Raw genomic sequence first — 14892 nt, 5'->3', positions numbered from 1 at the left:
TGTTGCTTCGTTGCGAAAATGTATGTTTCAATACTTGTTGACGCATTCAAAATAAATGAATCGAACGATGAGTACAACAATCTTCATATTTATTCATATTAATCTTAATCACAAAGGGCAAAAATGAACGCTTTGATGATGTCGAAATTGAATATATATGTACGGCCATGCGAGAGATGAGAGCAAGAGCGACAGCCAGAGCGAGAGAGAGGAACAGAGAAGGAGTGGGAGAGCGAAAGAATAAAAGCAAATAACATATTTCAACGCAATAATGATATATGGTCCATGTGATATAGCTGCTGCAACAGAAATGCTAATAAAAAATACAACAACGGAAATGCAGACATTCTTCAACCAGCGAGAACATCGTCGCAGCAAAATGTAAACAATCGACTAAAAACTCAAAACTCAATGTGTTTTCTGTAGTTCTGCATTTCGAATTTTTACTTTCATTCACATATTTTCGGCTCATAAATATGATTATTATTATTATCGACAAACACATGCGGCAAGATAGCAAATATCATCATTAAAGTATGTTTAAAGTTTTGTAAAGAGAAGAAAAAAATTGTCATGTGATTGAACTGAAATAGTTGCTTGAACCATCGAATGAATGGCGCCTTTCCAAGTGTTCTGTGCTTTTTTTGTGTGTGTGTGTTTTTGAATCATGTGAACTACCGATTACTTACACAAAACGTGTACTATTGGCTGGGTGGCATATGTATCGTTTAACTAGAAATCGTTTATGATTCACGCGAAACTAGCAAGCAACAACAACAAAATTGTGTGTAATTCATTCACAATCAATCAAGATAAATCCATTGACGATGAAGAGGTGATCGATTTATCAACGAACGGATATAGCCGTAAATCAAAATCAGTCACAAACCTCCAAGCAATATCTTGTTTGCATGTTCTCTTTCAACGATTCGCCGTTTAAATTCTGATTTCATAGGCTGACTCTTTTACACGTTGCCTCACAAAAACATTGCTTTTTATCTGCTCTCGAATCATCCAAAAAAAGAAGAAGAATTTCGCTTGTCAAATCAATGCTTGTTACAGTCAGATAAGTGAACAATCGAATTGAACGGCGTCCAACCCGTGCGATAGCCACTTTCTTTTTTAAAAATAAATATTCAAATACAAAATTACATCAAAAGCATCAATGGAACGTTTATTTTGCTGTCTCCTTTTCCTTCTATGTTTGTCATTTCCTTTGAACGGAAGGAAACATCGCTGATTAAAAGAGAAGAGAAATTCTTCGAATAAAAATTTTTGTGTGGAAAAAAAGCACACAGGGTCGAACAACTGTTGCGATTTCATTTCGTCGGCCGCGGAATGCACGGCGGCACAAAACGATGACACAATTACATTGTATTCATTTTGGCGAATGAAGTTTAAATTAACAAATGAAATGTGTCACATATTGTGTCTGTTCATTATTATTATCGCCTTTCATAAAATGCAGCAGACGATAGCTTGAGGAAGATGAGTAGAAAAAAGACAGAAATTCAAAACGACCGAATGCGAGAAAAGGAAAAAGAGCGTTTAATTTGATAATTGCAAATTCGAAATGGGTTTTCTGTACTAATATGAAATGCATCCAGACGAAAGACTAGGCACCCGAGTCCATCGAAAGAGCGCTTTTCAAATGTTGCCATTGTTGCACAAAACAATCTCATTAAAATGCGTTGCTTGGCGAATGTGTCACTCTCCTTTAGCATCATGCCATTTTGCGACCGGATACGTACTGCTTGCTTTTTTTCGATTATAGAATTCTTCGACAGTCTTTTCGTCGTTTATTTATGTGTGCACTCGCTCAAGGTCACACGTTAAACATTTAGCATTTTTTTTGCAATCACAGCAACATGCAAACGCATTATTGTGTCTGTTTTTAACTGACCGCCGCGATAAAATTTCAATGGAAAAAATGCAATTTTAAATGTTCAAAATGATATCTACTGTTATTTCATGGTAAAAAATACGATATTTCCACAAAAAAATGTGGTTCTGTTTAATTAGCTATAGTGTATTATACACAATATAGCGAAACGGAACTACTTTTCAGTACAAATTGAACATAAATGTACTTATTATATCTCTTCAAGCGATGAAATATATCTAGTTTATGGGCCAATTCGTATATGAAACTATAGTTGACAATTTTTTTTGCGAAGTACATTTCATGGAGTACGATCGATGTATCTCGTATGACATGTGATATATTTTACAGCCACTAACAATATTTTGTCAATTTCAGTTCACAGCTGACAACATTTTTTAAAATGATACGACTCGAAGTGATATTACCCAAAACCAAAAATAGTAAAACAGAACCATGGTGACAAAAAATCAAACAGTATGACTTTTGGAGCACCATTCAAATTTCGTAACTAAAATTATTTCGTAGTTTGGACATCGATGGCCTCCAATGAGCAAAGGAGCAAAAAAGTCTAAACTTCCAAAAGTTGATGATGTGAACGAAATCTGGTTGAAAAACAAAACATTGTATTGTGTGAATTCGTGTAAAAAAACATATGATTGGTACACAAGTTTGTGGCTGAAATTTTCCCTGTCGCGTACGATTGGTAGTGTATACATAGTACGTATGTGTGTTTGTTGTGCCTTGCGGTGCCGCTGATAGATCGTTCAGTATCATAGAATAAATATTAAATAATACCGGACGCCTTTCGGAATATTTGATAAGCGTTGCTGCAATGATTAAATTAAACACGACTTAAATGAAGAAATGACAATTTCATTCACAACACATTGAATTGAAATGAAGCGCGACGGATGAAATTCATCTATATATCGATTGAAATGAGTACAAAATGTGTATATTTCAGTTGCTTTCTCTCTTTCTCTCGGTGTCGTATCAAATTGCACATAGTCTCTGCTGTATGTATGATATCTAGTGTGGCAAAAGTCATGATAAAAATAACACACGACTGACTTCCAGGCCTGGTACGCACGATAAACGAAAGGTAACACCGAACATCGTATGAGTCGTCGGTTTGTTTATTTATGTATAGTATTTTATGGTAGTTTTACGAAATATGGGTCAACAAAATCGTATTTTTATGACGAGAAATGAAGTTGGAAAAAACTTGACGAAAATCAAATACAAAATGTTAGAAAACATCAAAACAATGCCTACCAACAAGTACTCGGCACACAATGCTATTGTGGAAAAAAGAAGGCAGAAGGTAGAGAAATGACGAGTAACAAAAGTAAAAATTCATGGTTTTTAAATTATCAGCCGGTGTATAGTTTTTGGGCAATATTTTTCACACGCCACACGCGAGTTTTCAACAAAATAAAATTCAATTCTACGAAACGAAAAATTGCATAACAGCAAGTACAATAATAATAATAATAATAAGATAGTGTGGTGTTATAAACATTTTCTTTGGACCCATTTTTTGCTGTTTTTTTTTTCTTCATCCTCAAACTTAAACAATAGACGAACAATTGCCGACGAAATCTCCTTTCGTTTGTTTTTTTGTTTTGGTCGGACCTTTTATGTATGCATCTGCACTTGAAGCATGCACTTCAAAGCATGTTCTTTTATTATTGTTTTTCAAAAAATCATTTTTTTTTATTATTCGAATGAAAGTTTTACGCATAAAACAGTATTTCCTTTTGTTTCTTTCATCACGAAAATTGAATAAAATTTAATCACGCACTCACAAACGTTTTGAAAGAGTTACAAAACAAAACAAGTATGTTCCACCCGAAATGCCAAACAAATCCCATCAAAAATCATAACGTACATGAATTAAATGCGAACAATATGGTTAAAAGGAGGTTTTGATTATAATTCGGTAATGCTCATCTGCTCACCGTGCATATCCATTTCCGTTCGATTTGCGCTGAATGTGTACCGATATATATATACATACCGTGTTTTTCGGTAACTCAGTTTACCGCTACGCGATCGATTCCTTTTAAAAAATTAAATGCCCGTTTTGTGCGCTTTCATTATATTTGCTGTGTTGTTTACTAGTGAAACTCGATAATTGTGTAAAAAGAATTCACATGGGAAAAAATCAACAGATTGTTGCGTATACATGATCGCCGAAAAATCATGAACAATGTTCATTTCGTCATTTCGCGATATAATTTTTCTTTGAAGCAAACAATGTGGCACGACTTTGAACATTGAAAGTTTAACCTTGAGCATCGATCCCATCCAACTAAACAATTCTTTATAAATTGTCTAGTTTAGCATATTTGGCTGTATGAAATTCATACTATGAACCAGTGCCATAATCAAAAGACTAAATTATATCAGCGCACTCTTCATTTTAGCATGGCCATAATGCTTTTATTCCATTTTCTTATTCCCCTGAAAGCGCAATTTCGAATTGTGTGTATATCATTTAATGTGTTTGTCATTCGTGAAGAATTTATTTACACAGATGATGATAAGCGAAAAAATCAAAACGATTCCAAGTATTCTTTGACGCAAACTAGATGTGATATGCTGTTGACACAACCAATCAAAATCATTGCATATCGTACATAAATTTGAAATTGAAACGATTTGTGTATGTGTGCATGCTCTCGTTCATTGTGAAACACAAGAAAGAGACAACGAGATGCTGGCGCTTAAATCAAATTAGTAATTTTTTTTTAATACAATTTCTTACGACTTTGTCGTTTATTTGACAACCACGTTCGGTCGAAGCAGCTTTGAAAGTCCAACCAAGACATGACATTCCAGTGACAATAATTGAATTAACGGTAAAGCGTGAGTAATAAATGCATTTGATGCACGTTTTGGTTGTTAAGCCATTCAACGTGCCATTCATACACTTTGTATTTGCTTTTTTATTATGAAATTAGAAGACACAACAATTGCTTCTACTTTTTTTTTTCCATGATGTAAGGTCTTTTTTTCTTCATTTTTTTTTTCGTCGCCTGTTTGTGTTACACACAATGCACACTGCTACAGGAATCGTTTGTTCAAACAATACATTATCATGCCGTGTGGTCCAGAACTTGGAATTTTAACTATTTTATTGACACTCGCTTTCAAAGCAAAATATACCTTTCTGCTTTAGTTCTTACGCAGATTATCTTCCATATAGTTGTCGTTTTTTTTTTCTAGATAAAATAGTGTGATTTTCATATAAAGTGGGGAACAGTTTCGCAAATAAGAAGAGAATCTGTGTTGTGAGTGAATGAATAATGGAGATTGTCAGAGGGGGGGAAACAATTTAAAAATCAAAACAAATGCAAATTGCTAGGCAAAAACATTTAAATAATGTCGAATAGATGGTATCGATCATCAATTAAACGCCCCGGCCCGATTCGTGCAAGGTCAATTGTTTGCCATATCTTTTTTTTTTCTCTGGAAAGGTTTCGCTGTAAAACAATTGACAAGAATTAATTATAAAATCAAAATTGTATGATTTGATTGACTGTAAAGCAACGCAAATCATTGCTATCGCCGTTCGCATATCTAAGCTCATATATCATTCGTGTGCAAATGTTATGTTTATTTCATATGAAAACAGAATTGCTTGGCTAATAAATTAAGTAAATCATCGCAGTCAATTCACATGATTTGTATAGTTAAAAGAAGACGTAGCAATATTGGATGTTGAATGCCAGTGACTTTGGGTCTGCAATGATTATACCATCATTTTGGGTGGCCGAAAAAAAACGACATAAAACGAAATCTTTTTTTTTTGTGTGTTCACGAAATGCAAGTTCTTTGTTTCGCCATCGTTGAGTTCAGCTAATTAGTTCCTGTGTGAGGTTAATTAAGTTTATCGAAGTCATTTTCACATTGGCAAAAGCTGAAGCGAAAATGTTAAGAAATGAAAGAATTGATTATAATTTGGAAAAAAAAAGTGCTAAAGCTGCTGACGATTATTTTGTCACGGAAACCGTATTTTTTTAATATTCTGATGCAGAGCATATGTATTCATTTCCTTTTCGTATTCGATTTAAAACAAACAAAGAGAGAGGAAATACCGCGAAGAAACAACAACAATTTGAATTGAACACGACCCGCTTCTAACTGAATACCGAAAAGGCAGTTAACGATAAAGCATTTTATAGTGCGAAAATTCCACGTTGGTTTCTTCTGATATGCAGCACATTACTTATTCAGCATTATAACGTTATTAGTTCTTTTACGAGTTGATAACGCTTTCGGGGTATACATGCAGCGAGACGCAGTATGTTACATGTTCTTTCTTTCCATTCGTTGCTTTCTCTCTCTCTCTTTCACTGTGTACTTTTTAATAAACGTTTTGTGGTTTTTATGATTATTTCATTTGTTTTGGTGCAGAACACGAGCAAATGAGCTTCAATATTCGATTCATTTATTTATATATTTCGTTCATTGTTATATATAAACCATTGGAATTTGTTGTTGGCTAGAGCAACGTACACGTTCTCATAGCATTTTGGCGTGCATTACGTGTGCGCTTTTGACTGTATAATTTATTGGCGATGTGTGTATTACTTTAAAAAACAGAAATAAACATACGACCGAACCAAAGCCGAAAAGGAGTTGAAAAAGAAGACAACGAGAGATGGAAAGAGAGAGAGAGCGAGACAGGGATAGAAAGAGAATCGGTCAGCGTGGCGAAACAACGAAAAACGACGTGGAAAAAAGTGAGTAAATTAAGCACAGTCTTACACACTTATTCACCGAAATGATGATCGTGGCCATTTAAAGTTTAAATGTCCGGTGATCATAAGCGCGTCGGCAGCAGCAGCAGCAGTTGTGAACAAAACCGCTCTTTTACTACTTTATATGAATTTATTACAACAACAACGCGGATGTATACATAATAAAATCGCATGCATATGAAAAGAGTTCGCCAATGCGAAAAAATGTTGAAGTAAATCTATATGGGGCTTCGTGTATGATATGCGAGAGAAAAAAAAGTAAAAACACACGAAATACGCGATTTAAATTGGAATAGGATAAGCAAAGAGGAGAGTGAGAAAGTATATGGGATGGACACTGGATTGCGATGGCGTACTTGAGCTGAGATTGCCAAGTCATACTGCATATGGCGGTAAATCTTAAATTCGACAAAAACAGATTCGTTTCGTGTGTTCATTTTGTCTCATTTTGCTGTTGTTCTGTTCATTTAACGCAATGGTTATGTGTGATCTTTGGCCGGCAGATTGAATGGAACGTTTATATAAATTATTTGTCGTTGTAACCTTCCTTTTCTCTTTATCTTCATCTCTCTATTTCTCTCTGTCTCTCTCTCTCCTTCTCTTTGTCTCTCTTTCTTATTTCGCTCTTTTTTTTGCTTTGATTCACTTTTATTCATGCCCGTGATTACAAATTATTATTACAAACGCGATGAATATTAAAACTTGTACTTGATTGGATTTTCATTGTTACCTCATTTGGAATATGCGCACAATTAAAATATTAAAACATCCAATTCCACTAATCCAGAATCAAATTACTCAATTGAAAACATTTGGCGACGAATTTCAGTTTTATTTCGTTTGATTATTGTTTATGGAATCATTTCCTGAATTTATGTATGATTCTTGTTTGATTCCATGACGATAGTCGATGTTTAACGACAATTCGTTGCCCATAACAATGTCACTAACATAAGAATAAACTTTCAATTCGCTTTTCGCTCAATCAATGATTTTGTTTATGAAATGTCTCCGCTGCTGCGCACATAAAGAAATGTCCAACCAGACTGTGTTATGCATTTTTTTACACTGTTGTGTACACGAATCAATTGGATTAAATGCACGTTTGTTTATTTATATTTTCCACAGCTGAACTTGCTCCGTTTGCATAAATGTTCGAAAACTACATTTGTTAATTGTTTAATTGGTGGTTTGGCTGTCATATTGTTGAGTCTTTCAAAACAAGTTTCCGTCGAAATTCATGCATGTGCCGCTGTCATGTTACTTTTATTATTTTTTGGAATTTCACTTTGAACATTCTTTTAAATTGTTTATTATTTTAGTTGTGCACATTGGATGAGAACATGCTTAACGGGCTATCGCTGACGTCCATACTTTTTCAATGTTGATTAAAACCATGAAAATTCATATGATTCACAACGCTCATTTTTGCAAAAGACTTCACACTCCTTGTTTTTGGTTCTCTTTTTATTATTTCAATTTGGATCACAATTTAAGAAGAATCTTATGATTCCATGTGTGCTTCCCACTATCTATTCACAGAACATATTTTCATGATGTCACTTGGATACAGACGTCTAAAGATCCTTTGGAAAACTTAAATTATAATGAAAGTTATGCCAAATGTTCAAATATGAATTCAGTAAACTCAAAATTATAAAAAAATATCCAATATGACGAATGGAGTTCTATAACAAAATCCAAACCCATGGGAATTATTTGATGAAAAAAAGGCAATTTGATAAACTCTCGGGGCAAAGTAGTACGTTTCTACTTATCTCAATCGTTATGTACCACTTTTTTTTAAATCGAGACTCCAGCAACCTCTCGTTTAAGTTTGCTTATAATCAGTGGAATATTTTTCTCGAATGAAACCAGATCCTAGATTAAAATCATGAGTGTGTGAGTTAAAATGGAAAGACCACCGCCTGAAATGTGTGATATTATTTTTTTCCATTTGAGATCGTTGGATCGTGTTATTTTGCAATGTGTCAAATGCTCGTTGAGAATTTCCGGTAAACAGTGATCGCTTTTGTTTGTGAATCATCTCAATTTGTTATGAGACTGTGAGACTGTAGCAGGTAACCGAAACCATTATTTGCAATAGGCAATCACCTGTGAAATAAGAGCATCAAAACAACAAATCCAATATTTTTTCAACAAATTCGTCTATTGATTTTCTTTCTCTCTCTCGCTCGCCCTCTTTCTTTTTTTATTGTAGTGACAGATCAGCTGTTTATGCCTCTTCTAAGACATCACACGTGTTGTCAAGTAATAATTGCAAACAACGCAATTTGGTGAGTTCAAGGACAGTAAAATTGTAGTAGTAGTTCAGTGGCCCTAAATTTGAATTTGTAAAAAGGGCACACAAAAAAAGATCCACACACGAATAAAAAAAAATACACAAAAAAGATCGTTGACTTCTTTTCGTATATGCGATTTCAATGGAAATGTGGTTCTCAGAGCCAGTATGTGTATTACACCGGGTTTATCTTGCACCGGTGTTATGATAGATGGACGGTGTTGCTTTCGTTGGAATTATTCGGATGGCATTACAATTCTGAAGAATTATCATCATTGTTTGTTACTATGACCAGTAGCCGGTTGATATAAAGATCATTAATGTACACTTTACTACGAGAAATGAAATAAAAATGAAAAAAACCGAAAAATAATCCATTTCATTTAATATTTTCGGGTATTTCTTCGTTTCTCGAAAAAAAATGAGCGTGAATGAGCGAGTCGTATGTGTGATTAAGTTGGGGGCATTGTATTCTACTATCAAAATGATAATCTATTTGCTGCCGCCATGAGTATTGTTTTCGGTAGCTTGTTTTCTTCTTCTTCTCAGTGAAAATACATACATTTTCGGTTGACTTACAATCAAATAATAAAAAAAGACATACTCAAAACAAAAAAGTCGACGAAACGGCGAAAACAACACGAAATAAATGTTTAAGTGAATTTGATGAGCGCATAATATTTACCACACATTTGGATGGGCCAAGAACCATTGTGGCTTTGTGTTCTGAACTACCGACACCGAAATACATATCGTTTACGTCAAGTGTGCACACGAAATGGTCGTTCTTCTTATTCTTATTCAGCAATTCGGGTTCCGGCCAAAACAAATAACAACAACAAACAACAAAGAACCACAAAAAATAGACACACAATCGCAACAAGAGTATATTTTGCCCATACGAATTGAGGTTAATGAGAGTGTCAAGCTTTGGAGCAAATTAACACCAGACCATCGGTTTTTAGAGTGCTTTTCGCTTTTTTTTGCGTTTGACTTGTTTCCCATTTTTCTTGTTTCCTTTGTTCGGTTCTTATTCTTGTGCAAATTCGATTCTTGTATGCAACACCAAAAAAATTATTCACAGCCAAACAAAAATGTGGAAAAATAAAAAGGGAAAACGTGCGATTCGTTAATGAATCATGTTTTTTTGAATATATTTTTAGTTGTTTTTTAAATTTTAAATGGCTCTGTTTCTTTTTTGTATTCATTTTTGGTCGCTCCTTTTAAATGGGCTGCTCGCTAGTGCATTGTATTCTATCGGTGGCTTTTTTTCCTATTGATTTTGAATGGAAAACATTACATCAGAATCTATTTGTGGCACGTTAACTGTCGAACGAAAGCGAAACAACGAAAAAAAAATGACTGAGGCGTGTGAAACACACTTTCATTCATTCTATAGCAAAATGTTGACTAAACGTCGCAGTTTATTTTCCAATATAAATGAAATTGCAAATTAGAAAAATTCAAATTTTACGGTCGACGAACCCGGACAGAAGTTTAATTTAAACACACACACATACAGAGACATAAGTTCATCAAATGTGCGCTTGGCTTATGAAATGGAACATTGTCATACGAGATTATGATCTATATATCTCAAACGTGCGTAAATTATTACACGTCTAGCTTTCATTCTAAGCACATCAGTTCATTAGTAGGATCACGAAAGATTACACAGAAATTCGCAAAACTATAGAGTAGACAGTCACATTCTTCATTCGATATAGTTAATTAGAACTTATCTCGCGGTTGTTTTTTTCTCGAAATAGAATTCTTCCATTAAAAATGAACTAACATATTGGGGATTCTGTGCGAAGAAATCCAATGCTAATAAGCACACAAAAGACAGAATTGATTTTTAATTTGCAGTACAGTATCGAATGGAATTCCAATCAAGAGAAATCACGTGGAAAGAAAAAATACGAAAAAATACACATAAAGTATTTACAAAGTCGATGAAACCAGAAACGAAGTAAATGTCGATGATGCCTTTGATGTTTAGAGTGGAGCGAACTAAGGCATGATTAAGGCTCTGCGAAAAATGCTTCGGACACAATGCAAATGTTCGACCGACATTTTAAAAGTACAATAGCGCCAATACCAAGGCTTATTATACTCTCCTAAATTAGAGTCTCAATGTAACTGAAACAAGAGACAAGAGAGTGGATCATTTCGAAAAAAATTGAAGGGAAGATTGCCAAATCGAAAGTCTTTTTTGCTTTGATGTACACATCTCCATATGAGACGGACCATCTCTTCCTACCCCGTGATAGTTTCTATTTAAATACGACATTTATGGACAGTTGTGCCAAATCTTTGATCAAAATCTCTGTGTCCATAAAAAACTGTCCCAACCTAATGACTCAGTTGGTAATGCATAAATTGTGAATTGGCCGAGAAAAATTATACATTCAATGACACCTTCAACAAAATGCAGTACATTATTTAACTTTGCATTTGTAGACATACCTAGCATATGGTTATTGTTGTGTGGTAAAATATACAAATCAAGTCGAATCAAGAGTGTATTACGGGGGGCGGCAGTCCCCCAAGTGACGCAATACCCACATACATATGAAATATGTACATATATTTTGCTTCACTCTATATATACGTTAAAGAAATGAAAATCGATACCGCTGAATTTTGGAAAGGGTTTTTTGCATATTTTAGTAGTGCTCGGGCACCAAATTAAGAATCCGCAATAATTACAATTTTAAATGTATATGAACGAACGCGTCACTGAAAATTTATAATCAGATCATTTTCAGATGTGCAGTATTGCGTCACTGTGGAATCTTCCAAAGAAGTGTTTTGTACTTATAACAAAAAACGAAGAAGAAAAAAAGCCACAGCGCACAATCCAGATTTTCGAACAAAGATGAGATGAAATCGAAGAGGAAAACAAAACATTGCGTTAAAGCCAATAAATTTAAATATTTTCCAATGAGTATGGTCTTTATTTGTTTTCGCTTTTATTTCGAATTCGTCGTTGTACATCGCGTTGTTCTCATTTATTTTATGTATTCTACGCTTACGGCTCCATATGACTGGCCATTGAAATTCATTCATGCAAGCCAATAGAATGCAGTCCAGCTCTCTTTGCGATCGATAATATCAAATTAGAATTTCCATGGAAATCCGTGCAAACAATCATAAATGTTGCCTTTGATTTGACTCGCGGTCAAGATTGTGCCTTGATGTTATCAAATGTATATATCGGTGCTAAAAAGATATCGATTTTTTTCCGTCTCTGCACACATTTCCACATAATTCAAATGAAGCGAATTCCATCGTTTTTATTTTCAAAAAAAAGTGAAGCACTTGGCAAAATTGAAAATCCAAGTAAGTGTGCATGAAATCAAAAGTGAATTGCAGCATTGTGTTGCCTTTTTCTTCAAATCCACACCAAAAACCAATCAATAAAATCACAAAAGTGACAAAATAAATGTCAACACTATTGTTTATGGTCTGTGTGAAAGGAGCGCAAAGGGAGAATGTAATGTAACACTGGCACCGATTAGGATGTAATATGTCAGTAATTTATGATACAATTTCCCGCTCTTTTTGCTCTTCATTTTTGGAAAATTAAAAAGACAAACACAATATTATCGCCAGGATCAAACTCTAATAAATTGTATCTTGAGCGATAGAGAACACCGCTGGTCGAATTCACAATATTGTTGTGGCCTTTTGTTCGTTAAGTCTTCTATTCGGAAACAGAATAGAAAAAACACACAAAGTGTCATGGTATTTTGTTGCATTTCTTTTGGCATTTCGATTTTTTGATATATTTGGATTAAGGAATTTTTTTTAAATCGAATGAAATCAAAGTGCAATCAATATATTAGCTTTATGAAGCTCGTGTGAGAATATTCTCTCTTTGAGAGATTGAGAAAGTGCTCATCTCTTCTGAGAATGGAACGATTTTTTTTTTGTAGGCGGCATTTCAATGATGATTGCTCGTTCGATTGAAAAATGGTTCTCTTTCATCGTGTTCATTTATTTTCAATTTCAGTTGGCAAATAAGGTTGGTCTTTTGTGTGATTTCTCATGCGGCCTCGGCCGTTACATCATTTTCATGTTTGTCATTAGCGGCGCCGAAGCATTGAGGTTCGATTTTCTTCATTGTTCAAAAACGGTAAATATATTTTTCGAAGTGTTTTTCGTACTTTGTATATAAATATCTGTAGAAGAAACACAATGAAAGCTTCCTGGAAAGGTTTCAATGCACATTCCATTCGATCGTCCAAAAGAGTCATGTAGTCACATTCATGGCAATGGTATCAATGGAAGGGAAACGTTCTTTTTTTTTCTTTTTCTTAAAAGGGAGAAAAAGTTGAATGTGATCGATTCATAGAAAAAAAAACCTGTCGGCTTTTACTTGATATTTTCACTTCGACACCCATGTTCTGTCGATTGTATCAGATTGATCTTGTGCCTTCTGGATCAACATGACTTTTTCCAATTCCTTAATTAAACCATAAATTTGGCGCGAACCATGAGCGATTTTCATCTTTTCATACGACGATCAATCGTAATGATTATGAATTCTTTGCTTTGGCATCTCTCACGTTCGCTCTCGTTACGATCTAATGGCAGACACCGCCTTTTCAACGACCATCATTTTCCACGGCACCGAATTTATTCCGTTCGGATATTTATTTCCAACCGAACTCAACAAGAGCAAATAATACGTTAAAAAGAACAATAGAGAGAGAGAAATGAATCGATTGAAGCGCCTTGAAGCTCAAAAGTCACTGGGCACAAAACGAAAACGTTTCAGCCAGTGTGTGCAAACGTGTGAAAGAGGAGTCGAAGCCGAAAATGCAAAAAGAACAGCATCCAAAAAAAAATTGAAAATGATCGAATTTCCAAGAAGGCATTCCTGCCAACATATCCAATACCAAAATAAGTAACCGAGAAAATCAAGACTAAGCATTTTTATACGAAACAAACCAAAGAATAACACAACGTCCAAAATGCTTTTCAAAAGCAAAATCGCCGAAAATACAATATATATGTATCGAGAATAATCGGTTTCAATGGCTCTTTTTATGCACAAATTTAATGGGAATGTGCACTGTGTACACTGACTGAATAAATGTGCATTATGCGGCAACTGTCGACCCGACACATTCACATTCTCATTCTCTTTGCTTCTTTGTCTCTCTCTCTCTCCCTCTCTTTTCCTCTTCACTCCTTATAATTATTTTTATTATTATTTTTTGTTTTGGCTGTTGTTGCTTCGTTTGCTCTCGAATTTAGTTTAAATTTCAAATTACCTGTTGCTTCTTCTTTTTGTTGTTGCTATTGAAAGAGTGTGTTGTATCTTTTTGCATCATCAATACAATTGTATTGTGCAAACACATTACATGGTGTATCTTTTTTGTGATTGAAGGGCAAAAATTGCTCTCTCAACAGAAATTCTCACTAGTTATCGTCTAAATGGTTTCGTTCTTTGAAATTGATGGTTTCTATACAGTTCTGATGTTCATATTTCCTAATTTTTATTAATGAATTGAACTTTTGAGCTTTGTGCAATGGTTAAGTGTAACATTCTTGGATTTTTTGGATTTTTCTAGGGATTTTCCTTCATGTCATTGTATTGAAGATTGTTTGTGCCATTATTTTTTTTTTGCTGGAACACAGCATCGGCTTTTCATCAAACTATCAGAGATTGATTGCAGTTTCATTTTCTTGGTTGTTTCGCACCATCACGTTAAATGCTCTTAAAACCCACAATTTAGCAATTCTCTTGGAAATCTCCTGTGGCAAATTCTGACAAATCGACCAGAAAATGTGGTTAAACCCATCACTGCCATGATGAATTATCAAATCTAGCCATTATTTTTGATGTGGATCTTTTTGGGTAAATTATCACACATATAATTTATGTAAATAGTTCAAATAATTGAAATTCTCCATTTCGTTCG

This window comes from Contarinia nasturtii, unplaced genomic scaffold, assembly GCF_009176525.2.
Source record: "Contarinia nasturtii isolate CC-2019 unplaced genomic scaffold, AAFC_CNas_1.1 Cnas_scaffold_745, whole genome shotgun sequence".
Lineage (NCBI taxonomy): Eukaryota > Metazoa > Arthropoda > Insecta > Diptera > Cecidomyiidae > Contarinia > Contarinia nasturtii.
Note: the sequence above shows the minus strand (reverse complement) of the source record.